A 22,975-nucleotide genomic window follows, 5' to 3' on the forward strand; every position below is an offset into this window, starting at 1 on the left:
AGGGTTGCACGAACGTTTATCTAGTTCGCGCATCTACTAAAACAAAAATATATTTTATGCCCTGCATGTGAAAAAGGTAATGGGCCTATTAAATCAATGTTGCCATTTCTCTTTAACTAAAGGCCAGACTCGGGCTGGAGGTACGTTTAATCTATGTGATCGGAACAGATTACAGAGGTGACACGAGTCTATATACAGTATCCCTACTGTTTGTTTCTTTCCTTTCCCATAAAAATTATCAGTAGCTCGTCTAAGAGTGTTTGCTATGCCCATATGACCGGATACTGGTGACGAATGTGATAATGCCATTGCCTTACTTATAAAATGAGTGGGTAATACAGTCCAATAAAGGGATTTTGACGAAGGAAAAATCTATTTCTGGGGAGAGACCTGTGGCGCCCGGTGAAAAGAGTCCTTCTTATATATCTTTTCTGATAAAACCTTCCAATTATACCAGAGAAAGAAAAAAGCATGGAATGCTGAGGTTACTACCCTCGCGCGAGCACCTTTTGGGTGTCGTGTATAAAGCAAAGGCGCGTGAAAACCACTATTCACAGGTTGTCTTCCATTTAGTTAATTCCTTCGTCAAAGGGATGGGCCGATACAAAGGTCCTAGCCAACCACCACCGCCACGACGCGAGCGCCATCTGAACAACATCCTTCTGTAATGGTCATGACGGCTTGGAAAGGAAAGGGTGGGATCGTGTAAAATAAAGGGGAAGGGTTTCACCGGGCGCCACAGGTCTCTCCCCAGAAATAGATTTTTCCTTCGTCAAAATCCCTTTTCTGGGTCGATCTGTGGCGCCGGGTGAAAATGTACCAGAGAATGCCTTCCAAGCCCAACAATAACAACTAATATAATTAGGGGAGAGAAACAACACCATGTAAAGAAAATCATAAATAATTAAGGTAAACAAACATGATAACAGGGAAGCCTCCGAGTATCAGAGGAAACATGCTACAAAACTGACATGGCTAAGAATATCCCAACCCTATAACAACGGTAATCAATAATAGTTACAAACATAACCTAATATGTAATAAACTTAGGGCTAACGAACCACCAAGGAAGCGGCGTCGTGGTGCGAGTGGCGGGTAGGAGGGAGAAGAAAAGAGATGGATGAAAGGAAGAACAAAAGATCACTGGGGAGAGATAAGGCTCCCAGCTGCAACTGTTGGGTATTTAAGAGCCTGTAAGTTCATTAGATAGTGGCGTTTGAAGACCATAGGAGATTCCCAACCCGTGAACTTTATAAGGTCATCAAAGTCCATCTCCTGGGGGAAATGATCCCGGATTGGCTTGTTAAATGAAGTATAGGATCTATAGCCTAATATCACGTATGGGAATGGTACCTCCTTGTTCTCTGATAAACAAGGGGCCAGACGATCGGGTAGCAGTCGTGGCTAAAAAGGACCTGAGAGTGGTGACCGGACATAGAGAAGTATCTTGGAGAAGAGGAATAACTTTCCAAGGGGACCACCTATTTTGGGGGTTAACGGCCGAATCATATTGGCGAATTGTCGAGTCCCTTTTGTCTGATTCGATGAAGAAATCGTTTTCCGGTTCAATGTTCGCGTCTCTACGAGCTGCCAACTTCCTGTAGTCCACAAAGTTAGGGTTTTGGCCATCTTTGAGTAATCTGACACAGTGAGTTTGGAATACTCGGGTCAGTTTGAGGAACGGGATCCGGATGGGACGGAGTTTCCACTCGAGGAGGAGAGGAAACCAACTGTTCTTGGGCAGTGAGGTGGTACCAAAGCCACTGCTCCCCGGAAGGAGCGCAGTCGGTGTAAAAGTTTTTAGAAGATTCACTGGGAGAGATAGGGAAATCTTCCTCTAATGGTTCCAATCCCGGGGTAATGCGTCCATGGCATGAGCCCGAGGGTCCAGGATTGGGGTCACATAACAAGGAAGTTTGTGATTGATCTGAGATGTGAATAGATCTACCTGGATGCCTGGAATGAGCCTGAGTATCCACCGGAATGAAATTCTGACTCCAGGGGACTCGTCCTGGATAGTGAGCCCGTTCTCACATCCTGGCCTCCCGCTAGGTGAGGTGCTGACAGGAACCAGTTCTTTTCTGTTGCCCAGGCGAAGAAAGTGACCAGGATCTGATTCAGGTTGGGTGACTTGGATCCTCCCCTGTTTCCGTAGTGTACCTCGTCTGTGCTGTTTGACACTACTCTGATGAGGGTCGACCTCGGAGGAGTCTCTCTCTTCAGGGTCAAGAACACTGCCATGGCTTCGAGAAAATTGATATGGGACTGTTTCATGGCTAGTGACCAAGAACCTGAAACATCTGATGTTCGGAGAAATCCCCCCATCCACTTAGAGACACGGCTGAATGGAATGTCACTTGTGGAGGTGGGAATTGTAGAGGAACCGCTTTGGAGAGGTTCTTCGGTTCGGACCATGGGCGTAGTCTCATTTTCCAGACAGAGGGGATCTTCGAGACCTTGTCTTCTTATAGGTACTGTAGCGCTCTTTCTCCAAAATCGATTGATGTCTTGAGTTTGGCTTTTATTAGGAGATCTGTTACTGAAGTGAATTGGAAAAGGCCGAGGATACTTTCTAGGCTCTTTGGACACCTGTTTGTGCTTGAGAAATTCTTGATCTTGGAACCTATTCCTCTTACTTTTGGAAGAGCGAGACAACGTGTGTTTCGAAAGGTCCCACTGAATGGCTAACCATTCTAAGTGGCCTGATGGTCGCAGGCGAGACTTATGGAGATTGACCCGAAATCACAGGTTGTCGAGCAATCGAAGTAATTCCTTCGTAGCTCTGTTGCCTTCTATGGCCGGCCGGGCCCAAATGAGCCAACCGGCCAGATAAGCAATGATCTGTATCTCTTGGTTCCTGAGTTGTTCTAACACTGCCTCTCCCAGTTTCATGAATATCCTGGGATCAATGTTGAGGCCGAAGGGCATGTCTTGAACACAAAGGCTTTCCTGCTTAGGTGGAAACCCAGATAAGAAGAGAAGTTTCGAGCTATAGGCGCAAGCTAATAGCGGTCGGTAAGATCGACAGAGGTGGTGACGGTCCCACGGGGAAGTAAGGTCCGTACCTGAGAGATAGTCGTTTGATTACTTTTTCTTGAGTAACCCTGTGGTGTACTCTTTCAGGACGGGAGTGGATTTCTGGGAGAAGGTCACAGGCGGAGGAGGAGGACCTTGAGGCCATTTTCAGAGCACAACAAAACAACTCAACACCCTGCATTCCAAAAAGAAGGATGTTGTTCAGATAAATTCTTCAATTTTCTTTCTAAGGTAGGCTTTGACTTTACCCCATACAAGACCCTTCATTCTGTGTGCTAATTATCTATCCCAGTCACAATCATCCTGAACGTTGTATGCCTCAAGGACAGGCTAATTTTCACGCTGCTCATTCAATTAATTCATACATAAATTTGGCCCAGCGCATTCATTCACCCTTCCTGTCCGATCAGCGGATGTCTCTTCTGTGTGTTGCATCACCGTGACTGGTTTGTTCAGGTAGGCGCGTACTCATCAACCTCGTTATAGTGGCAATAGATCGAGATAAGGCATCTGCGACCATGTTAGTACGCCTAGGAATGTATTCAAATTCTAATAATGCTTCTAACCACCTCGCCTGACGACTCGATAAATCTGACTTCTTAAAAATGTATGACAAAGGTTGATGATCAGACTTAATAGGGATCTTATGTCCTAAAAGGAAATATCGATTCCTTTTCTAATACCCACTTAAGGGCAAGAGCTTCTTTATCAAGTGCTGAGTAACGGGTTTCAGGCCCCCTTAACGCCCGTGAGGTGAACGCTGCACGGCGGGAAATCCCCTCATCATCAATTTGTTCTATTACCCCTCTAATGGCAATATCGCTTGCGTCACTACCAAAAATCCACGATTGAATTTAGGAAAGACTAAAAAACTATCTTCAGACAAAGCTTGTTTCAATTTTTGAAATGCATCATCATGTTCTCGTGTCCATTCAAAATTCTGTGTCTTTCCAAGCTTATCCAAAGGGCGTGAGATTTTCCCAAAATCTTTGATAAAATGCCTGTAATAGGATACATACATCATATACCAAAGGCACTTCCCCCAATTTTGGGGGTAGCCGACATCAACAAGAAACAAAACAAAAAAAGGGGACCTCTACTCTCTACATTCCTCCAGCTTAACCAGGGACTCAGCCGAGTTCAGCTGGTACTGCTAGGGTGCCACAGCCCAACCTCCCACATTTCCACCACAGATGAAGCTTCATACTGCTGAGTCCCCTACTGCTGCTACCTCTGCGGTCATCTAAGGCACTGGAGGAAGCAGCAGGAGGATGCTAACCCTAACCCTAAAAAGGAACTAACTTATTTAGGGGTTTGCGGATGAGGATAGGTCCTAATTGCCTCTACTTGGTCTAGGTTGTTTAGCCTCTCCTGGGAGGGAAACGCCTTTGCCAGCTGGGAGTCCAGGACCATCCCTAGGTACGTCGTCTTGGTGGCTGGGACTAACTGGGACTTTTCCAGGTTGATTGTAATCCTGAGGTCCCTGCAGAACTGTACAAGTTTCGTGCCCTGCTCTTTTAAGCCTGCCTCTGAGGCTGAAAGCAGCAACTAGTCATCGAGGTATCTGATCAACCTGATGCCCTGTTTGTGTGCCCAGACTGATACCAGGGTGAACTCCCTCGTGAACACCTGAGGTGCTGTTGACAGGCCAAAGCAGAGGGTCTTGAACTGCAGGGATTGGGACCCCCATTTTACTCTGAGGAACTTCCTGCTGGAGGGGTGTACTGGGATTTGAAAGTAGGCATCCTTGAGATCTAGAGACATCATGAAATCCCCTTCTCTCAAGGCTGCCAGCACCGACTTCGGCGTGTCCATCTTGAAGGAGGTCTTCTTGATAAACTTGTTCAAGGCCTAGAGGTCGATGATTGGCCTCCAGCCTCCCATAGCTTTCTCTACCAGGAAGAGCCTGCTGTAGAACCCTGGGGATGGTTTCTGGATGGGTTGTAGAGCTCCCTTGCTCAACATGGCGGCCACTTCCCCCTGCAGGGCTGCTCTCTTCTCGGTATCCTTGGGTGCCAGCCATTCTGCCCGACGTTTGGGGATCAGAGGGGCCGGTTCCGACCGACAGGAAGGGAATTCTGTATCCCTCCCTGAGGACTGTCACAGTTCAGGGGTCCGCACCATTGTCTCACCATGCTTGCCAATAATGTTTGAGGCATCCCCCCACCTGAGGCGTGGGAGGGCCTCTCTCCCTATCTCCTTCTGGGGAGACGGTTAGAACGACCTCTCCTAGACCCAGAATATTTCGGCCTAAAGGAGGCCTGGGCTGGGGCACTGCCCCTGCGGGAGGGCCGTGGGGATTGGTGCCAGGAAGGGGAGGAGGCCTCCTGTCTAGCCGGAGGCGTAGGCGGGTAGGCCCCGTCCGCTGTTGGTCTCCTGTGGGAAGGACGTCTTGTCGTAGGCTGCCTGGGCTCGGACAAATTCTTCAACTTACCCACTCTCTCCAACGTCTTCGCCACCGCCTGAAGGGGGAACACAGTCTCGCCCCTCACCGGTGCATTTCTCAAGAATTTAGCTTCCTGCTCGGGGAGTCTACAGGGCAGGCTGTCAAGCACTGTGTCCCTTCTCCTCAGAAGCCAGTTTGCCGTCTGGGTCAGGGACTGGAAGGTGAGGAACTTCATTGCCTTCCCCCCGAACGGATAAGTTCTTGCAGCAGGGCTTGGTTCTCTGGGACCGACAGTTCGTGCGCTAGTTTGAACCCTGCTAGGGTGCACGCCCACCAGTCCGACCATGAGGTCACGTTGACTATGTCCTGAGAGGTGTCTTCCATCATGGCGGCCTCCGCTTGTGAGAAAACTACTGTGGCAGTAAGGCTCCTCTCATCCGTGTTGCCCTGGTTCAAGGTTGCGACGGCTTCTTCCAGCGTGCGGGGCCCTAAGTGAGGACCGTCTGGCACATGAAATTTCTTCTGGGTCCTGAGTCCAGGTAGGAGCTTGAAGGACCCTTGGGCTCTTAGGGAGTTCTTAGGACCCGCAACAAACCGATCGACGTGCTCCATGCCCAGGGCAACGTCGGGCGCTAAGGGTAGGGTCAAGGATGGTTTCTGTTGAACAGGATTGTCAACCATCCTGTCCAAACCTGACAGCCAAGCCTGCTCTGATGACGGCTGTGGTTCATCCAGTCTGTGGTGGGGCCGTATTAGGGCCAGAACTTTCCTATAAGAGGACACCTCGTCCGGGGAACACTCGCTTGTGTCTAGTAACTCTTCCACCACTTGCACCTCCGTGTCGGTGGCATCCTTGAACACGGAGGGATCCGTGGGAGCGGAGGTATCCCTTCCCTCTTGTCGGGTTCATGGAACGGCTGTCTCCGTCACGGTTGGAGCCGCCGGGGCGGGGGTAGCCGTTATGGGTCTACCCCCTCTCGGGGATATCTGTAGGGAACTACAGGTACTTGACAGTAGCGGCAGCGGAAGTTTCCGTGACTTGGACGGAGCCGGTGCGACGAAGCGGCTGGGAGCCGAGCTGCTGGGTCTCATCTGCGGTTGTCCCGTAGGACGGATGGAGCCGATGACTTGCCGGGCAAGGGCAAGGGAAAGTGTGCCAACGGCTGCACCCGACGGGTGGGCCGAGCCGAAGAGTCACTGGGCACTGGGCTCCAGTGGCCACCGAGGCAGGCACTAGAGCGGCAGCTCTACTGCTCGACCCGCAAGGGGGAAAAGCCACTCTGACAAACTTCCTTCTGGAAGAACTTCTCGCTCCCTCTCTTCGTGGACTTCACCTTCTTCCTCGCAGGGCTTGAGTAGGAGCTCGCCTTCCTTCTTCTGGATCTCTTCCTCTTCTTCCTAGTGTCCCGGTCGCTGGAGTCCTCTGACGAGGAAGAGCTGTAGGACGAGGAGCTGTCCGCGAAGGAAGACGAGGAGGAGGAGCTGTCCGAATCCTCCGTTTCTTCCACTATTCTTCTCGGGGCCCTTGGTCTAGATACCGTGGTGACGGGCTGCATAAAGTCCGACGGAAGCATTGCTGAGGGCGCTGGGGCCGTGCGAAGAGCGCCCGGAGAGGCAAACCAGCCCTCAAACTCCTCTTCTTGGCGTCAAGAAGAGGAGTTTGAGGGCTGGTTTGCCTCTCCGGGCGCACTTCGCACGGCCCCGGTGCCCTCAGCAATGCTTCCGTCGGAGTTTATGCAGCCCGTCACCACGGTATCTAGACCGAGGGCCTTGAGAAGAATAGTGGAAGAAACGGAGGATTCGGACAGCTCCTCTTCCTCGTCAGAGAACTCCAGTGACCGGGACACTAGGAAGAAGAGGAAGAGATCCAGAAGAAGGAAGGCGAGCTCCTACGCAAGCCCTGCGAGGAGGAAGAAGGTGAAGTCCATGAGGAGAAGGAGCAAGAAGAGTTCTTCAAGGAGGAAGTTTGTCAGAGTGGCTTTTCCCCCTTGCGGGTCGAGCAGGACAGCTGCCGCCTGACTCAGTGGCCACTGGAGCCGCTTCCGCTACCTTGCCCAGTGTCTCTTCGGCACGGCACACACTTCCGTCACACTAGCAGACCCCCCACTCGTCTGCGTAGGCCCCACACATACAGAATCCTCAATATCAGACTCATGGGGAACTGCAACGGACCTCGTCCCCTACTCTGGGTAGGTGAAGGAGAACCTCTCTCCGAGGACGCTGAGGGCGACGTCAATGGCGAGGTGAGGCCCGCCTTCTTGGGAGACCGTTTCGGCGCCTTCTTTTTAGTGGCAAACAAGGTACCCTGTAGCTCCGGCCAGGACTCGCACTCCGGACACGTGGAGGAAGGGGAGCACTTATTACCCTTACACGAGGCGCACAGCGTGTGCGGGTCGACATCTGTCCTGGACAGCCAGGCCCCACAAGACTTACCACCTTTGGGCCCTGGACAACGACGCTGAGATTCCATAATTAAGGAAAAACGGAACACGCAAGCAACACAAGTACACAAGGAAAGGATAAGGAACACAAAGGGAACACGTGGTGCACAAGGGATGGGGAACACAAAGGAACACGTGGTACACAAGGCGGATCGGACGGGATAAGTGAGAGAGAGCGGCGAGATGATATCTACGCCGCGACCAGACGCTTACTGACAACTCAGTTTTTATAACCTGATGGGAACTTAAGTTTGATAACAGGCTGCTGGGGCGCTGTCTTCAGTCTTCTTCCTATTGGGTCATCCTTGACGCCACTGTCACCGTGTGGGGTTTTGGGTCATCCTTGACGCCGCTGTCACTGCTCGGAGTTTTCCTTGGGCGGGCGGCGTCTGCCATGCTGCAGGCGGCGGCGGAGGCAATGATGGGGGTCTCCACCTTGGGAAGGCTTGCAGAAAACCAACCGTGGGTTGAGGGTAGTAGGGTGGTGCCCCAACCATGGGGGTTAGTCCTTCGATGGCTAATGGTGTTGCTGTTGCTCCCGTGTCGGGGGTTCGAGCCGATTTACATTGGCGGGCATAATGACCCCACTTTCCGCAGTTAAAACACTGCAGTTTTTCTGTGTTTGCAACTTATATTTCGCCCCTTGGACCAAGGTTTTCTTCTTGACACTCGGACCGCTTCCGGACGATTGACTCGATGAGAATGACGTTGACTGGGCCTGCTATTGTTGCTTATGTCCTTCGGAACAGGGTTTTCCTCCCTCCCGTTCGGTGTGTGTACCCGACATCAAGGTTCGCACATTCTCCATGGTCCTTTATGGGCATGGGCTGATACAGTGTGCCCCACGTATACGAAGGAAGTTGGAATATCATTGTTTTCCTTAACCAAGCATCTTCATTGTCCTCCTAGGCCTCATGGGCATCCAAAAAATCTTCCAACTCTGCGGCAATTCTTGTGAAAAATTTAAAGTGCGACTCAGCTTGTTTTCTTGTCAGCTCATAGTTACATAAGTGATTGTATAAACTGGCGGTTACTCAGGCATAATCTTCGTTGCAGGTGCCATCTCAACGTTCTCCACGACGTTTGGTTGATGAATGAATTCCAGATCCTTCCTTGCCTTTCGATGTGCATCTCCTCGAATTCTTTGCTTTGCCAAGACGATCTTCTGACGTTCCGACCAGCATCTTTCTGATGTCGCGGCCTCTATGGTACTTTGAAAAGTTTCAATTGAAAGGAACATGCGTCCTTCCTCTGGCACCAGGTCCTCGAAAACGGGTACATATTCTGTCAATGGGGGGAAACGTACTATATTGATTCACCCGTCTGTCTCTTCTTGGCTGGGGTTCGAATCCATCTTCGCTTGACTGTCCGTCTCTTCTTGGCTGGGGTTCGAATCCGTCTTCATGATGTGAAAAAAATGTTGCCAAAAACTCCCTGTGATTCTGGTCCTCCCATGCCAGCGGTTGTTCATGGAAAAATAATTTCTCCTTTGGGCCCTATAAAATGACTTACTGTATTCCTCCGATGTTGTTCTGGATCGTGATCATAACTTTCTCTTGTTGTTCTTCCGGAGTGCTCATTTTGTAGTCTTTTCATTCATATTGGTGCAAAAGATATCCCATACACGTCACCACTTTTTGTCACGTGGCCGTGTGGTAACTGTAGCTTAAGGCATAAAAATATGGGAAACGAGGGTAATGACAAAAATCAATTCACATTCTAACTGAGCCCATCAATTATCAGTTACGGTAGCGTTGAATTATCTTGAAAATGTTAAAGTCACAAATTACAAATTAAATTCAAGTTAAAAATCTTCTAGTCAGGATGCCAGAGAACTTCAAATCAATCAATCAAAATCTTCTAAGTGCTCCTTGACGGTACAACAAAAATCACAAATTTCTAGAGTCTGGCTACTGTGATGGATGCAGTGGGAAGTTAGACAGCTAGAATAAACTACATTATGCAAAAAGGATGTTTGCAAGGCCCGGATTGGCCTCAGACGACGGGACGGTACTCTCTAGTTCTACTGAATCTCTTCTGATTTTTTGGCCATACTTTCTCCTCATGTGTGGCAGGACCCAGATGGGATACCATCCGTTTTCTGTCTCATCTCCATAGCCAAGACCTGTGGGAAAAGGATAGGACTCAGCAATATGACAGATCAGCAATGCGTAGTTGTTGGGGATCAAGCAATTCAGAACTTCGAAGGCACAGATCAACAGTTTTGTGCCTGCATTCGTCTCGTTACTGTTTGCTTTCTTTTTTAATTTACCTTCTGTGACATAGGGAATCAACTTTTATATATGCTGATGGCTCCAAATCTGATGCTGGCGTTGGATTTGGAGTATACTGTATAGTAATTCTTTTATTTGTAGAAGTACACTCTCCAATATCTTCCATATTTACTGCTGAATTATATGGCATACTAACCGCTATTGAGAAAATAGCGTTGAGGGAGGAAGGCAATTTTACCATTTATAGGGATTCAAGAAGTGTCCTAAGCTTTAGAAGGTTTTAATTCTTGTAAGCCTTTAGTTTTAAAGATTTTAGAGTGGCTTAAAATTATTGGCCGAAAAGGTATAACAGTTTGATTTTGCTGGGTTCCAGCACACGTAGGTGTTTCTGGAAATGAAGAGGCAGATTCACTGGCAAAGAGTGCCGCAGCCGAGTTGCTACCCAGAAGGTATCCCATTTTCTGTAATTTTTTCTACCAGCAATTAAGAATTCTATTTATAACAATTGGCAAAAGCATTGGGATAATTTAACCGAAAATAAGATGAGAGAAATTGCGATTGTTATATCCCCTTGGAGGTATAATGGGATGCCCCGAAAATGGGAGACTACTCTTTGTTGTCTCCACATTGGTCACACTCGGATGACACACGAGTTTCTGCTGGTTGACCAACACCGACCATATTGCGACGACTGTTTGATACCCTTGACAGTGAGGCATTTGTTGACTGAATGCCCCACTTATAGCACCAAAAGAAATAGATATCTGTTTGAGGTTCGGGGTGAGGATGACAGGTTCATCCTTGCCAAGATCGTTGGACATGATGTGTCGTACACTTCTAGTGGCATCTTTAAATTTGTATCAGAAGCAGGTCTTAACGCTCGCGAGGACGATGCTCCTGTTGCGAGCACTTCTGCTCGCGAAACATATATGTTGATGCGTGAAGTTCGCGGTTTTGCACATGAATCTCGCAATTTCATGAGCAAATTGCCGAATTTTGCCAGCAATGCTAGAGTAGATGTGTCTGAATTGCGAGCAAATGCGGATCCAACACCTTCATCTCATCCTACTGCGTCTTCCACCTCCGGCGGAAGATCAACACCCTTCCCAGAAGGGTTTAAGGAGCCTCCTAATAGGTTTGCAAATGTTCCTAATAGTCTGAACCTTCCTCCGTGTCCGAAGGAATGTTTTCCTCTGCCTCAGAGGTTATCTCCTCCGTCAACTGGCAATCCTTCTAGGGTTTCACCCAAGAGACACTCGTCTATGGGTTTCAGGGTGGATCTAGGGATTCAGAGCTTCCTCCTTGGGCTTCGACCTTCATGGTCAATATCCTGAACGCTCTGAAGTTTGCACCTCCACTGCCACAACCCCCTACTGTTCCAGTCAGGGCTACCCCAAGGATACTTCTAGAACCCTCGTCGAGCTCGTCAGTTGGGAGCCAGAACCCTAGAAGGAGATCGATGGCAGAAAAAGCTCGCAGATCACCTCCACCCTGATCGCGTGCTGAAGGCCAAGCCCCTGCTGATTTTTATATGGCTAACTTGCCTTTCATGCTTGTGAAGGTAAAGGAAGTCATTACGAAGAAGCAGAGGAGGCAGGTGAGAGGCATAACTCCACCTCGCGCTGACATCATGCACCCTAGGACGAGTAAGGACATACATTAGGCTCGCCCAGGAAGATCGCAATCCATCCCTTTAACCCTCAAGATATTGAGGTAGTGCCTCCAGATCAGCGTCCGGTTTCTGTTCCTCTTCCAGAGAAAGAGCCTCCAGCTCCTACTGCCAAGGCTTTGTCTAAGTCCTCGAAGGCCTCGCAGGTTCCCCTTCCTAAGAACGTGGAGGATCACCCCGTGGGAAGGGAATTGAAGGACTCCAAGACGAAACCGAAGAAGGCCGTGCCAAGGGAAGCTAACCCAGGCTCTGGATGTCAGCCAGGAGGTGGACGACCTCTTAGACTCGTAGGATGAGAATCTTCAAAAGGTGGCCAGTCCGAACAGGAGAGAAAAGAGTCGAAACATACCTTTTGGTAGGTCCTCGCCTGTATGAGGGCCATTAACAGGTTGTCTACTCCTGGTTCCACCATCCAGGAAGGGCAGGATATGGTGCTCGATGAATTATTCGAGACCGAGAAGCCTTCTATGTCCAGTGCAACTTTGCCCTGGTCCAAAGGTCTAACAGCTGCCAAAAGGAAAGCTATCTCCCAGCTAGCTGGAACTTCTAGCTCCTTGAGGGCAGCATCCTCCTCTTGGTCTCTACCACGTCCTTTTGTGTTACAAATGAAGAACTACGAGATCGAAGGGGAACCGCATTCCACCATGACTCTCAACCCTTAGGTAGAGTCCCTAATGAAGGGAGTTTCCACTCAAACCCTCTCTCTGATGACCTCTTTGTCGGCGGTAGAGTTCCTAAACATAGAGAGAGGCGTGAGGTATGCCATGCAGCTGCTTCGTTGCTGGATCTATGGTTGGGATCCCATGACTTGTCGAAGCAGTCGGCCAGGAAGACATTGGAGTCCTTCCTAATGTCAGGTACCTGGACTCTTGAGTTCCTATTGCACCACGTTGTCAACCTGTGGGCGAACGCCATACTCAAGAGGAGGGATAACGTCATAGGTCGGTTCTATAAGCAAGTGCTGAAAGTGGAGGTCTCCCAGTTGAGGAGTTCCACTCTCGATGGTTCTTCTGTCTTTGTTCCGGAGGAAAGGGGGCTGCTTAGCGATGGAGGAAATCGTACAACGATTCTCTCCTCCAAAGAGCTATGACATCTCGGTCCTATGGTAGACCTTCCTGGTCTTCTCAGAGTCGGCAAGCACCTTCCTCTAACCAGTCAACTGCTAGGTTCTAGGGGCCTTCTAAGGTGTCTAAACGTCCCTTTCAGTCCAAGGGACAGAAATGGTCCAAGTCTTTCTGAGGAAAGAAGGGAGGTAAGGGAAGTGGCCGAGGTGGCCACTCCCACCAAGAATGGCCTTCCTCATCACCTACCACCTGTGTTAGGATGCCTACAGGGCTGCTGTCAGAGGTGGCAGCTTCATGGTGCAGATCTCTGGACGGTTGATGTAATCGCCCTAGAGTATCGCGTCCCGTTCATGCAATCTCTCCCTCCTCTGACTCAGGATCCAGCGCATCTAGGCTTCTATGTGAAAGGATTCGCAAAGGAGCTGGCCCTCAGGGCCGAAGTCCAGACCATGCTGCAGAACTGTGCTTTCCAAGAGGTAGTGGACAGGTATCCACGCTTTTACGTCTGATTTTTCTGGTGAAAAGACGACTGGAGGCTAGAGACCAGTCATCGATCTCTCACCTCTGAACAAGTTTGTCTAACAGACTCAGTTCAGAATGGAGACAGCAGACATGGTCATCCAAGCGGTACCTTCAAGGGACTTCATTTGCACATTAGATCTGAAGGACGCTTACTTCCAGATTCTAATACATCCGTTTTCAAGGAAGTATCTAAAGTTCATTCACAAAGGCAAGACATACCAGTTGAAGGTTCTATGCTTTGGTCTCGTGACAGCCCCTCAGGTTTTTACCAGAGTGTTCGCCCTAGTGTCATTTTGGGCTCACAGGTATAGCATTCATCTTCTCAGATATCTGGACGACTGGCAGATCATAGCTGACTCTGAGACGACCCTTCTTCGTCACCGAGATATGCTTCTCGAGTTTTGTCCTGATAAATCATGAAAAGTCATCAGTGCAACCTTCACAGAAACTAGTATACCTCAGAATGATCATAGACAAAAGAGTACACAGGCTGAAGGAAGTGGCTGCTCCCTTCCTCAGGACAGAAGTTCTCCCGCCCTCTCGTTGGCTGAGTCTGTTAGTCCACCTAACCTCTCTCATCCGTCTTGTTCCAAACGGACGCCTGAGGGTAAGATCCATGCTGTGGCAACTGAAGTCCGTGTGGAACCAACACTCCGACCCACTGGACACCGGAGTTCCTTTAACTCAGGATCAGGTGACGGATTTGAATTGGTGGATGGTAGACGAAAACCTTTGACAAGGTCAGCTTGTCCCCCCCCCCCCCCCCCCGGATTTGATGCTCTTCACAGATGCATCAAAAGAAGGGTGGGGGGCTCACCTGCTGCACCAGCCTTTGGTCAGAATCAGAAAGGTACCAGCACATAAATCTTGTAGAGATGAGAGTAGCCCACCTAGCTCTTCATCAGTTCGAATAGTTACTGGCAGGTCACTGTGTGGTGTTGATAAGCGACAACTCTATAGTAGTGGCTTACATAAACAAACAGAGCAGTACCTTTTTGCAGCCTCTATGCCATATTGCAGTAAAGATCCTCAGATGGTCAGAAGAACATTCAGTGGCTCTATCAGCTCGCTTCATTGCCGGCAAGAGGAATGTACTCGCAGGCAATTTGAGCAGAGCGCCTCAGATAGTAGGCTCCAAATGTTCTTTGAATCGTCAGATAGCGAACAAAGTCCTAACATTGTGGGGTTCCCTGATTGTAGACCTGTTCGCAACATCTCTGAACATCAAGCTTCCACTGTACTGTTCTCCAGTCCCGGACCCTCAGGCTCTATGGTAAGATGCCTTCCAATAATTACGCCTTTCCCCCGTTTTGTTTGATGAGAAGACTGCTCAACAAAACAAGAGCATCCAAAGATCTAATGATGATCCTTGTAGCTCCGTTATGGCATCATGCAGATTGGTTCCCAGACCTCCTGCAACTTCTCGTAGATTGACCGAGAGAACTCCCTCCATGACCAGATCTACTCAAACAGCCACATGCGGACATCTTCCACAAGACTGTGCAGTCGGTACGACTTCAGGCGTGGAGACTATCCAGCGTGTCCTCTCTCAGAAGGGGTTTTCATGACAAGTTGCAGAACCAATGTCCTGACACTTGCTTAGGTCCTCAACCTTGGTCTACCAGACTAAATGGAGAGTCGTCTGTGGTTGGTGTCATGGAAGGAATAGCTCTACACTCGATGCCACTATTCCAGTAATACCGGAGTTTTTTTGTATACCTTCTGTAGGAAAAGCTCCTTTCTGTATCGGTGGTGAAAGGCTATCGCTCAGCCTTAAGCCTTGCCTTCAAGCCTATAGGAGTCAACATTTCCTCTTCGTTGGAGCTTTCTTTTTACACATACGGAGTTATAAGATCACTTGCCCCCAGTCAGAGATCAGGCCTCCTCCATGGAACGTGGTTCGTGTCTTGAGGTCTCTAAAAGGACCTCCCTATGAACCACTACGCCATGCAACTGACCGAAATCTGGCTTTGAAGACGGCATTCCTGCTTGCTTTAACCTCGCCAAAGAGAGTCGGCGAACTTCATGGCCTCTCATATGACATCGCCCATTCAAGGGGATGGGGGGAAGAGACGCTCGGCTTTGTCCCTGAGTTTATTGCTAAGACTCAAAACTGGGGATGCTGAGCCATAGATTCGGGCCCTTTCAGATTGCAAGTCTTCGTTATGTAACCAACGACCCAGATCAGTTGTTACTTTGCCCAGTGAGGAGTTTGAGATACTATCTTTAATGCATTGCAGCATCACGGCGCTGACTAACATCGTTGATTGTTAGGTGAGGGAGAGTATCCTTCTGGATTTGCCAAGTGATCGAAAGAGGCTTGGCTCCGTATCCTTATCAAGCTCGTCGACCTAGAGCCCATGAGGTCAGGGGAATCAGTACTTCCCTGGCATTCAAACGCAACTTTTCCATGTTGCAGGTTCTCCAAACAGGTGTGTGGAAAAGACAAACCACATTCACAGCCCGTTACCTCAAAGATGTGACCCACAGGAGGCTCGATACGTTTACTATCGGTCCTGAGGTGGCTGCTCAACAAGGGGTTTAAGATACCTCAAGCTCCTTGATGGGCAAGTAGCAAGTAGCCGTTAGTTGATAGCATTGGTTTTCCGGGTTAAGATTGGGATGAATGAGGAGAATGTCTGGCTTTCCTTCCTTCATCTTCCCCTCTTTGGGTACAGCACCATGGATCCCTATGCAAGCTGGCTTCAACCTCTGCAGGTAATTATCACTTCTCTTGTGTTGCCTGGTTTAAGTCATAGAGTTTTTATACTGTCCACGTTCCCATTGCTTTCTGCGAGGGAGTGATGTGATGCGTCTTGTTGTTTTTTCCTGTTTAAAACTCAGACGTTCATACAAATAATAACCTCTTATTTTACTAAATTGTAGAGGCTGCGAATACACTCACTTTTTATATTTCAGCGAGGTGTCAAAGTTTTCCATAGCCCAAAGACATATACTGTACAGTACTAGGTAAAACCTGGTTAATGTCCATGCAAGATCAAGGCTTCCACCCACCTAAGAGTGAGTCATCCACCTAAATAACAGAAGGTTTGTTAGTATGGGAACAAATGACAAATTCAGAGATAATTTGTATTTTTCCCTAACTAATACAAGCCTGGTGTTATATAAATTGCCCCACCATCACCTGTCTTCCATTAGTCCTGCCTGCAATAAAAGTGACGTCTCACAGATGTGAGAGTATATATAGAGGCGGCTGGGTACCCCTCAGCCACCCCCTGGCACCTCGCAATTGTAGTCTAATAGCTATCTCCAGCTGCCGCTGAAAGAATATTCATGTATAACTCCAGGGTTGTATTAGTTAGGGAAAAATACAAATTATCTCCGAATTTGACATATTTGTTCGACTACTGTACAGAAATGCTTTGCTAAAGTTAGGTTAGGCAGGTTAATCAATCTTCATTAGTTATGTCTGTTTTTTCCCCCACTATCTTTTTTCATAATATTTTTACTTCATGGTGTATTATTATTATTTTTATTACTTGCTAAACTACAACCCGAGTTGAAAAAGCAGGGGCTCCAACAGGGATAATAGCCCAGTGAGGAAAGGAAACAAGGAAAATTAAAATATTTTAAGAACAGTAACTACTGTACATTGAAATATAAATATAAACTATAAAACTTTAGCAAAACAAGAGGATGAGAAATAAGATAAAAGTGTACCCGAGTGTACCCTCAAGCAAGAGAACTGTAGCTGCGGTTGTTTCCCTTCAGTAATACATTGGCGCGAAATGACCTTCTGCCTTCATCACTTGGCCATAGGGCACAAAGTCATAAATTTCATGCAGTTCAGGGACATTTTTCCATAGTTTTCCAATTACAATGGTACCACGGTTTACGAGTTTCATTCTTTCTGGAAGCTCGCTTGCAAACTAAAATGCTCGTATCCACATGTCCATAAATACATGCATTCATATGCTTCTGCGCAAATGTACACCCTCGTCCTTCCTTTTACCCCCACCAAAATGTTAAATTTCGAGCACATTTTGCTATATTTTTTTTAAATTGCTCTAACAGGCTTAATTTTTGTCCTAGAGAGGTCAGGTTGGTCTCATTCTTTTGGAAAATGCCTAAAGTTTCTCATAAAATTATCAAAAATATGTAAAAACATGTAATTAACTGTGTTTTGCAAGAACGTACCGGTACGTCCTTTGGGGGTGAAAGGGATAGTAGTTAACTTTCAGCTTGGTTGGAACTTCAGTAGTTAAAATTTATATCAAGGTTTTGTCCTCAACTTAGAAACATTTGACTTGCAAGTATCCAGAGATGCAAACACAAATCTAACTAAAAATAACAAAGATAATATAAAGAAATAACTGTAATAAAACAATATTATATAATTTAATACAGTAGAAAAACAGCATTTCTAATAACCTGATCTATTTCATATGAAACCCGACTATTTGTTGACTTTTTTTAGCTGGAAATTATAGGCTTGGTATTCAGGTTAGGCCAACCCTAGGCCAAAATGTAACGAAATTTAACTTGCAAACAATTCGACTTACAGTACAGCTTCTTGGAACCAATTAAGTTTGTAAGTTGAGGACCTTATGTACTTTACTCCTGGTGCCGTCAACTGGCTGTTTTAATTTTTTTCCATCTCGTTTATGGTTAGCAATTGTGTGCCAGGGAATTTAAGGAAGATGAAAGGTTTGGCAGATTTCCTGAGAAATTTAGTCGACTGACAGTTTCTGTGTAACCTGCCGATACACAATTTTTTTTTTCTGTTGCTGTTTATTGCCTCGCTGTGTTTAGTAGTGATGACGATAACATCGTATTTTAGGAATGAAGTTTCATTGCATACTGTCGATAGAAGGAGAACTTGAAGTTATTCCTTCACATTCCTCTCTTAGTGCCAACATTGGATCCATGCATTTATTGAACTTAGAGCACACTGCCGGTTGGAAGGTAAAAAGGGCGCTGCCCTTCTTTTACCGTTTGTGGAAGATTAGTCCTTTAAAACCGATTGATAGGAGTTACGTATAAGTACCATGAGGAGAGAAATGTTAGGAGTCACTTAAGTGTAGTATCTCAACAGGTGGCCGGTGCCCTGGCCAACCTACTACCTAGGATGTGGTTTATCCAAGGCTTATCATAGTCAAACTTTGTCTTGTTTATTGTAAGTGCCTCTGCCGACGAAGTAGGAGAGGTTATATTTTTCCCCAATGTTTGTCTGTCTGTTTGTGAAAAGCTTCCTGGCCCTCAGTTTTACTCAGAGTTGTAAAACTTTCAAGAATTAATTGTTGAAATGTGTTAATGATTTAGATTTGAAAGTCCTAGGTTAAAGGTCAAGGTAGAACAAAAGGTCGACCGAATTAACCCTGCTATCGTAAGATTTCGTTGAGGTTTCTTCCTACTTATAACTGTTTTGAATTTCATTGAACTTTATACATTGGTCTTCTTACAGTCATGTTTATGGGTCCTGCTTAAAAAGTCGATGAGTGTCGCTAAAACAAGGTGTCTTGGGTAGTGTCATAGCCTCTGTATCATGGCCTTCCACTGTCTTGGATTGGAGTTCTCTTCCTTGGAGGTACACTTGGACATGCTGTTTTATCTTATTTCTCATCCTCTGTTTTTTTTTTTTTTTTTAAGATTTTATAGTTTATATGTGAAGGATCTAATTTAAAGTTTTTACTGTTCTTGAACTTTTATTTTGGTTGATTATTATTCTCTTGTAGTTGTTTATTTCCTTGTTTCCTTTCCTTACTGGGCTATTTTTTGCTTGTTGGAGCCCTTGCCCTTAGAGGAACTTCCTTTTTGAACTAGGGTTGTAGCTTAGCTTGTAATAATAATAATGAAAATAATATAATAATAACAATGATAATAATAATGATGATAATAATCATAATCATGTTATTTGTTCCAATGACTAGAGTGGAAGGCTGGTGCCAGGATGAAAATAAAAAGAATTTCACCTTAAAATCAGCAGGATTTTGATTGAAAATACAACCGGGAGAAGAAGGTCTATTCCTATTCATATCTAGTGTTCAAGCTTAAGTAAAGAGACTTCTCTCTAGTTTTGTGACTTATTTGGTTTTATCAGCCACGTCATCCCTGTGGGATGAGGGCAAGAGCTGACCTACTATGTCGGTGTTAAGAGGTTATAGGTGTCTGGGTTCAGTTCCAGTTTCATCCGAATAGATGCTCTCCAAAATGTCAACCGGGCAAGCCCAAGCACATCAGTGGCCTCCCCAGTAAACAGCTTAAACTCACGGTCCAGGGGCTGGGATCTGTCTGCTGCTATGCGAATGCTAAGCAAACACGTTGCCATTGACTAGCCAGTGGTGTTGAATTGAAAACATTTGGAGAAGGAAGTTTGCATAAGTTAAGTTGCTCTCTTTATCGGGCTGCATTTCTCATTTTTATAAAGGAGGCTTGGGGAAGAAATTAATGGAATTTGTTTTTACCTTCGCCAACAAAGTTGGTTATATTTTACCCCCTGTTTGTGTTTGTTTGTGAATAGTTTCCCAGCCACAATTTTATTGGTAGAGTAATGAAACCTGCAGGGATTAACTGCTATGTAAAAAGCTGGAAATTATAAAATTTTGGAAGGTCAAGGTGACTGTCAAGCAAAATGTCCAATTCACGTAATCAGCCATAAGATTGGACATCGTTGTCACAGAGACTTCAAACTTGGTTCATATTTAAGTGTATGAAAATTCACACCAATTATGACATTTTAGGTCAAAGGTCAAATTCAAGGTCAAGAAATAAGCTGCTGAGGTGGAGGTCTGCGCTCTACGGAGTGCCCTTCTAGTTGGTACTTTTACTGAATGAAATTGATTTCAATGTGAAGTAGTAGTGTTACTAGTAAAGAGTTGGGCTGTTTTTTTTCTTGAAATCACTTAAAGTATTGTCTCCTGATTTTGACTTTACGGTTTCTGAAGGTGAAGTTCAGTGTTTTATTTGTTAGTTTCATAAATTTGTACGATTTATGCTTTGTTTTAGAAGTATTTGTAATTTTAATTGATTAACGTTATTTGTTGACTTTTTTTTATCTTTGAAAAGGGATGATATGTGTTGTTAAAAGTTAGTTATCTCGTGACATAATTCTCTTAATTTTTAAGTACAGTATTCTACTTTTCATTTACTGATAGATTTGCTAAAGATGTGCTATGTTTTCAAAAGATCCCATACAGTAATGATGATGATGATGATGATAATAATACTTTAAACTTTCTTGTATAAGAGGCTAAATTCATTACAGGGACATTTGTGTGATAATTAATCTTATAAGAAATTAATGTAAATTTATTTCTCTACAGACGAGGCATCACTTCAAGACCTAATACGGACGTTATCAGTCATTTCAGTACATCATTGAAGTTGATTCAATACAACTCAAGTTAATTCTAGAAAAAGTGAAGTAAAGTTAGGTCGATAGAACCTTAAAATTGATAATGTTGCCTATTACAGTCTCTTTCAGACAGCTAAAATCAGATACGGTATTCGGGCCAATAAACTTAGTTTGTTCGCATACCAACAAAGCTTCTGTTATTTGTTTGGAAAAATACAAATTATCTCCAAATTTGTCATATTTAAAAAGCAACTTTTTTGTAAAATAAATTACACAGCAACAGTTAACTAAACCAACTCCATTTCAAAGATAAGCTAAAAGCAAAGCAGTAGTTACAGAAGAACCCAATGGTAGTTAAAAAGTAAAGTTAACTACCTTTCGAGATATCAAATCCCTTTAAAGTTAGTTTTTTTTTTTCAATTAAAATACGGTTACAAAATAACGCTAACTGCCTTTTGAAATATCAATTCTCCTTAAAGAAAAAAACTTTGCTTCATATCTGAAACCAGAGATGATCAAGTATATTGATCATAGTACTGTAATGGAATAGTAAGATTACTGAGTAAATCAAGTTGTTGAGTACAAGATACCTCAAAGTACACATGCTATTTGCTTTTTCCAGAAAGTAAATTTTTCATGTATTCAAATGTAGCCTCATCATTATATCGCAAGTATATTGAAAAATCTCTCTAAGTTCAACGAATCCAGTTATAATAATCAAAACGTTACTTAGTAACTTGGGTTGTATCGAATCAATTTTGTATCGAAATGACTAAATAGATTTGCTGCACACACAACTGCCAACCAGGATGCTGAATCAGTTGAAGATGCTTCAATACATAGGAGCCTGGATTTACAAAAAGACTCCACAAGCCTTGTGGCCGCTGGATCAGTTAAGGATGCTTCAATACATCGGAGTAAGGATTTACAAAAAGGTCAGGATTTACAAGAAGACTCCGCGAGTCTTGTGGACGCTGGATCAGTTACGAATGCTTCGATACATCGGAGCCAGGATTTACAAGAAGACTCCGCGAGTCTTGTGGACGCTGGATCAGTTACGAATGCTTCGATAAGACTCCGTGAGTTGTGGACGCTGGATCAGTTAAGGATGCTACAATACATCGGAGTTAGGATTTACAAGAAGACTCCACATTCTATACCAAATTGATGGCTTGGTAAGTTTGTGAATTTTGAGCATCAGTTTTTAGGTAATTAGGAGGACACTTCAAAGGTATCACTAACTGAAGGGTTTACTTAACATAGAGCATATTTATTGACATATGTTAATTCTAATATACAGGCCTTCTCCACCATGAGGCTCAATACTACACAGTATTCTAGAAGTTTTATTCCAGCTTTGGCAATGTTGTGGAATAATCTTAATTGAATAGTTGAATCAATAGAAATTCAAAAGTTCAAACTTGCAGAAAATTTTTTTTATATTGAACAGGCTGACATAAGTCTCATTTTATATTTTTTTATATAAAAGATGTTTTAATGGTGTTACTGTTCTTAAAACATTTTATTTTAATTGTTTATTACTTTTCCTACAGCAGTAGTTTGTTTATTTCCTTTTTTCCTTTCCTCGGCTATTTTTTCCTGTTGGAGCCCTAGGGCTAATAGCATCTTGCTTTTCCAACTAGGGTTGTAGCTTAGCTAGTTGTAATAATAATAGTAATAATAATAATAATAATAATAATAATAATAATAATAATAATAATAATAATAATGATAATGATAAACTCAAGATAGTATTAGGATTTATATATACTGTATAATTATATAATAAAAATGATAAAAATTCCCCTGAAAGAATTTTCATACAGATCTTATCAATCAATTTCCCCTTCCATTATTATGATTTTTTAAGTTAGCCTCACTGAGTAATATATTCTACACACCCATTCGTGCTGAATCTTATATGTTAACAAAACAGATCTGTAACAGATAATCGAGTATTGAAAACTTTCAGGTATCTGGTGATAATCTTTGCCTTTAACCATTTTACCCCCAAAGGACGTACTGGTACGTTTCACAGAAGCCATCCCTTTACCCCCATGAACGTACCTGTACGTCCTTGCAAAAAAATGCTGTAAATTTTTTTTTTTCATATTTTTTGATAATTTTTTGAGAAAATTCAGGCATTTTCCAAGAGAATGAGACCAACCTGACCTCTCTATGACCAAAATTAAGGCTGTGAGAGCAATTTAAAAAAAATATACTGCAAAATGTGCTGGGAAAAAAATAACCCCCTGGGGGTTAAGGGTTGGAAATTTCCAAATACCCCGGGGGTAAAAGGGTTAATCTT

The 22,975-nt window shown here is 45.0% G+C and overlaps 1 long non-coding RNA gene across 2 annotated transcripts in view; it reads left to right on the top strand.

Annotated features, from left to right (window-relative positions):
* LOC137635517 (uncharacterized) overlaps window positions 1-22,975 on the top strand; it is a 63,550-nt gene that overhangs the window by 12,180 nt on the left and 28,395 nt on the right. For both annotated transcript variants that reach the window (XR_011042698.1, XR_011042697.1), the window contains exon 2: window positions 20,636-21,842. This is a non-coding gene — a long non-coding RNA (uncharacterized lncRNA). The remainder of the gene's footprint in view (window positions 1-20,635; window positions 21,843-22,975) is intronic.

Source organism: Palaemon carinicauda, unplaced genomic scaffold, assembly GCF_036898095.1.
Source record: "Palaemon carinicauda isolate YSFRI2023 unplaced genomic scaffold, ASM3689809v2 scaffold136, whole genome shotgun sequence".
NCBI classification, from domain to species: domain Eukaryota; kingdom Metazoa; phylum Arthropoda; class Malacostraca; order Decapoda; family Palaemonidae; genus Palaemon; species Palaemon carinicauda.